Genomic DNA, 9,077 nt, shown 5'->3' on the forward strand with positions numbered 1-9,077 from the left:
AGAACTGTGCGTAGAGCTGAGTGATCTCCAGGATATATTGTCAAGTGAAAAAAAGCAGAGCGTAAAAATACTATGTAGGCTAGTCCCTGTTTTAAGAAAAGGTGGAAGGAGGGGCGCCTGGGTGGCTCAGTGAGTTAAGCCTTTGCCTTCTGCTCAGGTCATGATCTCAGAGTCCTGGGATCGAGCCCCACATCGAGCCCCACATCGAGCCCCACATCGAGCCCCACATCAAGCCCCACATCGAGCCCCACATCGAGCCCCACATCAAGCCCCACATCGGGCTCTCTGCTCAGCAGGGAGCCTGCTTCCCCCCCTCCCCGCCTGACTCTCTGCCTACTTGTGATCTCTGTCAAATAAATAAAAAACATCTTTTTAAAAAAAGAAAAGGGGGAAAGATTATTTTTCCCACTCTGCACCTCAGGAGAGATGTGTGCAGACCTGCGGGTATCCGTGCTTGTCCTCTAACAAAAGTCATTGATATGACCTTCAGTCATTATTTCAGGACAAAAGTTCCATGAGGCTCAGCCACTCCCAAATGTTTCCCTCATCCTTGGCCTGGAAGGCAAGTTTCCATTTCGAAGTTAATGGATAAAACTTTAAAGAAGGGGAATAGGTGTGGAGAAATGTTTACCAGAAAGTTAAACTTACTTTTTCAGTGGACTTCTCCATTAAAAAATAAAGACAAACCTTTGGGGGGACAATAGGGGGAAGCAAGGAAGAAAGAAGGAAGGAAGAAGGAAAAGAGGGAAGGATAGAAATACATATATGTATGACTTTTCCTATATGTAAAAGTAACAATAACTAACTACTAATAAAAGTAACCAAAAACTAATAAAAATGATTACCTGGGAGTCGGGGGGCAGGGTGCAGTGCCTGGGTGGCTCAGTCAGTTAAGTGTCTGTGATCTCAGGGTCATGAGATGGAGACCCAGACTGAGCCCGGAGTCTGCTTAAGATTCTCTCCCTCTCCCCCTCCCCCACCATGGTCCTGCTCTCTCTCTCAAATAAATAAATAAAATCTTTTTAAAAAAATGGTTACCGGGGCGCCTGGGTGGCTCAGTGGGTTAAGCCGCTGCCTTCGGCTCAGGTCATGATCTCAGGGTCCTGGGATCGAGCCCCGCATCGGGCTCTCTGCTCAGCAGGGAGCCTGCTTCCTCCTCTCTCTCTGCCTGCCTCTCTGCCTGCTTGTGATCTCTCTCTGTCAAATAAATGAATAAAATCTTTAAAAAAAAAATGGTTACCTAGGTTACCTTTGGGGGAGTGTGAAAACGGATTAACCAAGTGGTAGAGGGTAGATCTCTTTATGTATTTTATTAGCTCTGACTGTTTATTCATATAAAAGTTTTACATAGGGGCACCTGAGCAGCTCAGTCAGTTAAAAGCCCCACTCTTTTTTTTTTTAAGATTTTATTTATTTATTTGACAGAGATCACAAGTAGGCAGAGAGGCAGGCAGAGAGAGAGGGGGAAGCAGGCTCCCTGCGGAGCAGACAGCCCAACTCGGGGCTCGATTTCAGGACCCTGAAATCATGACCTGAGCAGAAGGCAGAGGCTTAACCCACTGAGCCACCCAGGTGCCCTCAAAGCCCCAGTCTTAATATCAGCTCAGATCATGATCTCAGGGTCATGGGATGGGCCCCAAATTGGGTTCAGCACTCAGCAGGAAGTCTGCTTGAGATTCTCTCTCTCTGAACCCCCCTTTCTAAAATAAATCTTTAAAAGATAAAAGTTGTCCATCATTTAGAACTAAAATTAAATCCAAAAGGACAATATTCCTAAAAAAAATAAAAAGCAAACAGAAACAAACATGTCTATATAAATAGTTGGTAGATAACCACAAGGAGAGGAATTATTTCAAGAGACTTTAAAACACAGTATTTTGACCGTACATCCTAAAGACAAAAATACCTACCCCCTAAAAAATCCTAGACTGTGTTCAGCAAGCTCATTGGTAATGGTCATGGTATGTAAATTTTTTTAAAGATTTTATTTATTTATTCGACAGACAGAGATGACGAGTAGGCAGAGAGGCAGGCAGAGAGAGAGAGGAGGAAGCTGGCTCCCCGCTGAGCATGGAGCCCAATGCGGGGTGCGATCCCAGGACCCTGAGATCATGACCTGAGCCGAAGGCAGAGGCTTTAACCCACTGAGCCACCCAGGCGCCCCCATGGTATGTAAATATTAAAGTGAATACAGGAAAGTAGGAATAAGGGAAAGACTGCCTCATCTTGATTAAGAAAATTTACTAGAAGTCTACAATTAACATCATACTTAATGGTGCGAAACTAGGAGTTTCCCTGCTAAGATCAAGAACAAAGGAGGGGCACCTGGGTGGCTCAGTGGGTTAAGCCTCTGTCTTCCGCTCAGGTCATGATCCCAGGGTCTTGGGATCGAGCCCCGAATGGGGCTCTCTGCTCAGCAGGGAGCCTGCTTCCCCCTCTCTCTCTGCCTGCCTCTCTGCCTACTTGTGATCTCTGTCTGTCGAATAAATAAATAAAATCTTAAAAAAGAAGAAGAAGAAATGTAACTGCCAGTGTGATGGCGTTTGGAGGTGGGAGCCCTTAGGATGTGATTAGGTCATAAGAGGGGAGCCCTCATAAATGCAATTACCACCCTTATGAGAGACCCCGAAGAGCTCCCTGACCCCCTTCCCCCATGAAATGACACAGCAAGAAAGCAGCCATCTATGAGACAGGAACAGGACCTCACCAGATGCAACATCTGTCTGCACCTTGAGCTCGAACTCCCCAGTCTACAAAACTATGAGAAATAAAGTTCTATTATTTATAAGCCACTCATTCTTTGATGATTTGCTACAGCAGCCTGAACAGACTAAGGCACAAATGCAGTAAGACAAGAAAAAGAAATAAAAGGCATACTGATTGGGAAGGAGGAAATAAAATTGTCCTTGCCCAGAGATGACATAATTGTGTAGAAAATCCTAGAACTAATCACTAACGATTAGTTGCAAGATACAAGGTTAATATATATTCAACCATAGGGCACCTGGGTGGCTCAGTGGGTTAGGTCTCTGCCTTCGGCTTAGGTCATGATCTCGGGGTCCTGGGATTGGGCCCCGAGTCGGGCTCTCTGCTCGGGGGGGAGCCTGCTTCCCCCTCTCTCTCTGCCTGCCTCTCTGCCTACTTGTGATCTCTCTCTCTCTCTGTCAAATAGATAAAAATCTTTAAAAAAATAAAAAAAAAATTTAAAAAATGCAAGTGATTTCCTGTAGACCAGTGATGAACAAGTGGAATTTGAAATTAAAAACACAATGCCACTTACATTAGCACTATGGAAATGAAATGTTTAGGTGTAAATCTTACAAAATATGTACAGGGTCTATATGAAGAATACTACAAAACTAATGAATGAATTTAAGAAATGGAGAGATATTCTGTGGTCATGAACAGGAAGACTTAGTATTACCAAGATGTCAGCTTTTCCAATTTGATCTATAGAGTCAATGCAATCTCAATCAAAATCCCAGCCAGTGGGGCACTTGGGTGGCTCAATTGGTTGAGTATCTGCCTTCAGCTCAGGTCATGAGCTCAGGGTCCCGGGATCAAGCCCTGCGTTAAACTCCCCACTCAGCAAAGAGTCTGCTTGTCCCTCTGCCCCTTCTCCCACCCATGCTCTCTCTCTCAGATAAATAAATAACATTTTTTAAAAATCCCAGCAAGTTATTTTGTGGATATCATGAAATCATTCTAAAGTTTATGTGGCCGGGCAAAAGACCCAGAATAGGCAACACGATATTAAAGGAGAAAAACGAAGTAAAAAAACTGACACTATCCAATTTCTAGACTTACTATAAAGCTACAAGAGTCAAAACACTATGACACTTGTGAAAGAATAGACAAAAACGGGGTGACCGAGTGGCCCAGTTGGCCCAAAACTCTTCATTTTGGCTCAGGTCATGATCTCAGGGTTGTGAGATGGTTTGGGCTCCACGATCAGCTTGGAATCTGCTTGAGATTCTCTCTCCCTCTCCCTCTTCCCCTCCCACTCGTTCTCTCTCTTTCCCTAAAATAAAGGAATAAAACTTTGAAATACATATATGTTTTAAAATGCAAAAAAAACAGGAACCATCCCCCCCAAATTCCATGCTTACCTTCCCTCCCCCACCTTCCAACACCTTCCTTCCCAACAGAAGCTCTCTAGTGACAGATGGAAACTAATCAAAACAGAGACACCAAGAGTGTATGCCCTATTTCTCTACAAATTTTCCAAACAGGCAACACTTTGATTTTCTTTTTCTCTTTTTGTTTTTTAAATGAGTTGAGAACCTCCTTTTGCCCAAACCTACATTTTACCACTGAAATGGGCATACTACTTCTGCATAACTTACACTGATCTGAATTACTCCAAATTCAAGTTGTTTTTTTAAAAAAAGATTTTATTTATTTATTTGGCAGAGAGAGAATGGTCACAAGCAGGCAGAGAGACAGGGGGAAGTGGGCTCCCCGCTGAGCAGAGAGCCTGATGCAGGGCTCAATCCCAGGACTTTGAGATCAAGACCTGAACTGAAGGCAGAGGCTTAACCCACAGAGCCACCCAGGTGCCCCTCAAAATTCAAGTCTATACATAAATAATGTTGCTGATTCATGATACTATCCCACCAGGCATTAAACATATGAACATTCTGGTATATTTTTTCATGCTGAAATGTCAGTGAATGGAATGCTTTTTTTTTTTCTTCCAAGTAAGTCATTTTTTTCAAATTTTGTGTATGAAATTATTTTTATAAAGAAAAAAGCATTTATTCTGGAAAAGATATATCCATCTCATTCTTACAGGTCTAAAATTAAAACTACATTGGGGGAGATTTAAACAGGATTGCCAGATTTAAGAAATAAAAATACAGTATGCCCAGTTACAAAGGAACTTCAGATAAACAATGAAATTTTTTAGTACAAGTATGTCTTAGACAATCTTGGGGACAGAATTATCCCCCCAATTTTTTTGAACATTTATCTGTTTTGAACATTTATCTATTAATTGGGTATCCTGTATTTAACCTAGCAAACTTCAAGGTGCATAAAAGTGTTTATTAAAATAAGAAGTGGTATATAATAACGGAATATTAGTCATCAAAAAGAGTGAAATCTTGCCATTTACAACAACATGAATGGATCCAGAGGGTACTAAGTGAAGTAAGTCAGTCAGAGAAAGATAAATACCATATGATTTCACTCGTATGCAGAATTTAAGAAACAAAACAAATGAGCAAATAAAGAAAGAACAAACAAAAGACCAGACTTTTAAATAGAACACACTGGTGGTTTCCAGAGGGGAAGTAGGTGGGGGGATGGGTGAAATAGGTGATGGGATTAAGGAAGACACTTGTCGTGACGAGTACACAGCAATGTATGGAATTGTTGTATTATGCACCCAAAACTAATATAGCACTACATTAACTATACTGGAATTAAAATTAATAATAATAATGATGATAATAATAATGAAGTGCTTATTAAAACCTGGTTGGGGGCGCCTGAGTGGCTCAATCGTTCAGCCTTTGGCTCGGGTCATGATCCTAGGATTATGGGTTGGAGCCCAACGTTGGGCTCCATGCTCAGCAGGAAGCCTGCTTCTCCCTCTCCCACTCCCCCTGCTTGTGTTCCCTCTCTCGCTGTGTCTCTCTCTGTCAAATAAATAAATAAAATATTAAAAAAAAAAAGAAACCTGGTTACTGAACCCTACCTGCAGAGTTCCTGATTCAGTTGGTCTAAATGGACGTGAATAATTTACACTTCTCACAAGCGCTCAGTTGACAGTGATGCTGATTTTGAGGACCCTTGGAGAGTGAGAGCCAATCCAATCGCTGAGAAGGAGCCTTCATTTAGAAGTACGTACCATCAGCGTCAAAACAGTATCAGGTGAAATCAGGTGAAGAGGCAGGTACGGTTACAGACGTAGCATAAAATCGATGTATTACTTTCTAATTGTGTACATAATTACCTTCAGATTACGTTAGAGTATTGAGTTTAGCTGAGCATTAGAACGACCTGGGAGATCTTAATTTCTTCTTCTTTTTTAAAATTTTATTTATTTGACAGACAGAGATCACACATAGGCAGAGAGGCAGGCAGAGAGAGAGGGGGGAAGCAGGCTCCCCGCTGAGCAGAGAGCCCGATGTGGGGCTCGATCCTAGGACCCTGAGATCATGACCTGAGCCAAAGGCAGAGGCTTTAACCCACTGAGCTACCCAGGTGTCCTGATCTTAATTTCTTCTGATGCAGGACGTGGCTTCTCGAAATTCTTATCAGTCACGTGGTTTGGGGCAGAGCAGAAGCACCTGTATTTTTTCTTAAAGCTCCTTAAGTGGTTAATTCTTCTGGGCAACCGGATTGAGAGCCACTGCCCCATAGTAACAAATATTGCTCACAGGCCCTGTTCATGAGATCCTTCACTGCTTAAAGAAAATCACGAAGCCACAAGCTTCATTAGGGGGAAAAACACAGATCTGAGTTATCAACGTGGATGCCTCTGAAAATCCACGTTGTTGTAATTAATGACAATCCATCCCACATATTCAAAAAGGTGAGCGGCGGAGAGGAGGTGGCTGTTTCCTTTCTCTGCAGAAAGAGGAAGTTTCTGATGGTTCAAAATACCTGTTTCGAACAGATATTTTTCTTAAAATATCTTCTAATTCTTTGCCTAACAGCAAAGAATTTTCATAACAGGTAAGTGTGAGAAAAATTTCTTATAAAATGCCTTGGTGTTATTCAGAAGTTTTGGGTTTTTTTTTTTTTTTTTTCCACTTTTCCTTTGAAACAAAGGTTGCCTTCTTGTGAAGGGAAGATCCTTCTGCTTAGAAGGTATTGTAATGGATGTTAGTTCTCAGAATATTCCGAACTTTAAAAGTATTAGAGAAATACAGTGTCTTAACTGGAGCCCTTTTTAGAAATGTTTGAAAGGTTTGAATTTAGTTTATTTCACTTTTCTGGTGACTCAGAAGAAAGGTTATCAGAGACGTTAAAAATAGCTATGTTCTGAATTTATCAAAGGGGAAGGCTGTGCCAGGTGCCCTACTGTGTGGGAGGTTGAAGTCGGTCCTTATAGGACTATCTGGATTTTCTTCACAATAGGGCCACTAGACAAGGCAGTCTTCCTCTGATCTTTCCTAAAGGCAATTTTCTTAGCATTGTTCTTAAATGTCAGCAACACATAGCCTTTGGGGCTTAGCTATTTTCCCACCATGGTCCCATGTTGGAAATGAAGGCTTCTTTCAAAAAGTAATTTGGATTAATTAGTAATTCTGGATTCTTCTACATAAAGTTTATAAAAAGATAGGGTAGTTCATGTTTTTTGAGTGGCTCTCCAGTCCTCATTGTGATGGACACCTTGGTGCATTTCCTTCTAGACTGTTATGTGTGATAGGTTTTTCCTTTTTACTCTTGCACGTGTCCTGTTTTGCCAGTTTTCTTTCATGAAATTGTTTCGTAATAAACACCTAATAAAAGTACATACTTTTGTTTTAATAAATGGCTAAAATCAAGATTTTGTAGGGAAAATTAAACTATGAGGCAGTTTATAATTATCTTTCAGTATATTTCGTGTCAATTTTTTTAAAAGATTTTAGTATATGTGCTGCCGAAGCGAGCACATTTTTAAAGATTTTATTTATTTATTTGAGAGAGAGAGCATGCACAGGGGAGGGGCAGAGGAAGAGGGAGAAGCAGACTCACTGCTCAGTGGGAGCCCCCCCTCCCCCTGCTCAATCCTGGGACCCCAGATATTATCACCAGAACCATAGTCAGATGCTTAACTGAGCCACCCACATGCCTCTCACTTCAGCAAATTTAGAGCAGGTAAAACCAAATGAAAAGAGAAGGAGCCACGACTACTAACTAAAAACAAAACAAAACAAAAAAAAAAAACAAAACAAAGCAAAAAAACAGTCAGTGTATATATTTAAGAATATTTCAGGGGCGCCTAACTGACTCAGTAGAGTGCGTGACTCTTGTTCTCATGGTTGTGAGTTCAAGCCCCATGTTGGGTGAAGAACCCACTTAAAAAATAAGTAAATTTTTAAAAAATTTCAAATTACTTATTCAGTAACTAATTAGGATTTGTTCACAGCTTTTGAAAATGATTTCTTGAGGGGTGCCTGGGTGGCTCAGTGGGTTAAGCCTCTGCCTTTGGCTCAGGTCATGATCTCGGGGTCCGGGGATCGAGCCCCACATGGGGCTCTCTGCTCAGCAGGGAGCCTGCTCCCCTCCCTCCCCGCCTGCCTCTCTGCCTACTAGTGATCTCTGTCTGTCAAAAAAATAAATAAAATCTTAAAAATAAAATTAAAATTAAAAAAAGAAAAAAAATTATTTCTTGGGATGCCTGGTGGCTCAGTCCGTGAAGTGTTCTCAGCTTGGGTTGTTGTTCTCTCTGTCTCTCAAATGGATACAGTCTTTTAAAAAGAGAGAGAGAGTGAGAGAGGAAAGAAAAGGGGTGGGATTTTTCTGACTTTGGTGGTTTTTGTTGTTGTTGTTTTAGGCTACATATTCATGAAGCTGCTTCTGAGTCTTTGCTTTGAAAGCCTCTCTTTATCCCAGGTAAGTAAACTTGGAGATTTTTGGTTTTTAATGACTGTACTATCATTTTTCTGGATGTTTGTACAGGATTCTTGAAAATGCCATCTTCCCACCATTACTTTATTTCTTTGCTTCATCTGTAGAGTAATGTTTATCATTCTCGGGCTAAGCTCATGTGTTGCTAGGACGCTATTCCTGTTTGCTCCCTGTCATCCCTTCATCCATTTACCTGTGTCAACCTCTAGAGTTCCACCAATAAAACTTTATTGACAGATTTAAATAACTGTTGACCTCTCCCAGACAAGGCTGTTTGAAGGCAGGGCTGATGAAGCTGATAGGTGTGCATTTCAGTGTGCAGGTGTTCAAAGACTTTGAAGCCCTGTCCTCAGATTCTTAATCTGATAAGCCTTCCACATGTCTATACTACATTAGAAGGTTGCCCTAACCTTGAAGAATATTGGTAAAAACATCCTAGTGTGTCAAGGGTATCAGCAAACTCTAATGCGTATCATGATTTTGCAGAATTAGAGGAAATAAGTTTCTCGGTA

Source organism: Lutra lutra, chromosome 18, assembly GCF_902655055.1.
Source record: "Lutra lutra chromosome 18, mLutLut1.2, whole genome shotgun sequence".
Lineage (NCBI taxonomy): Eukaryota > Metazoa > Chordata > Mammalia > Carnivora > Mustelidae > Lutra > Lutra lutra.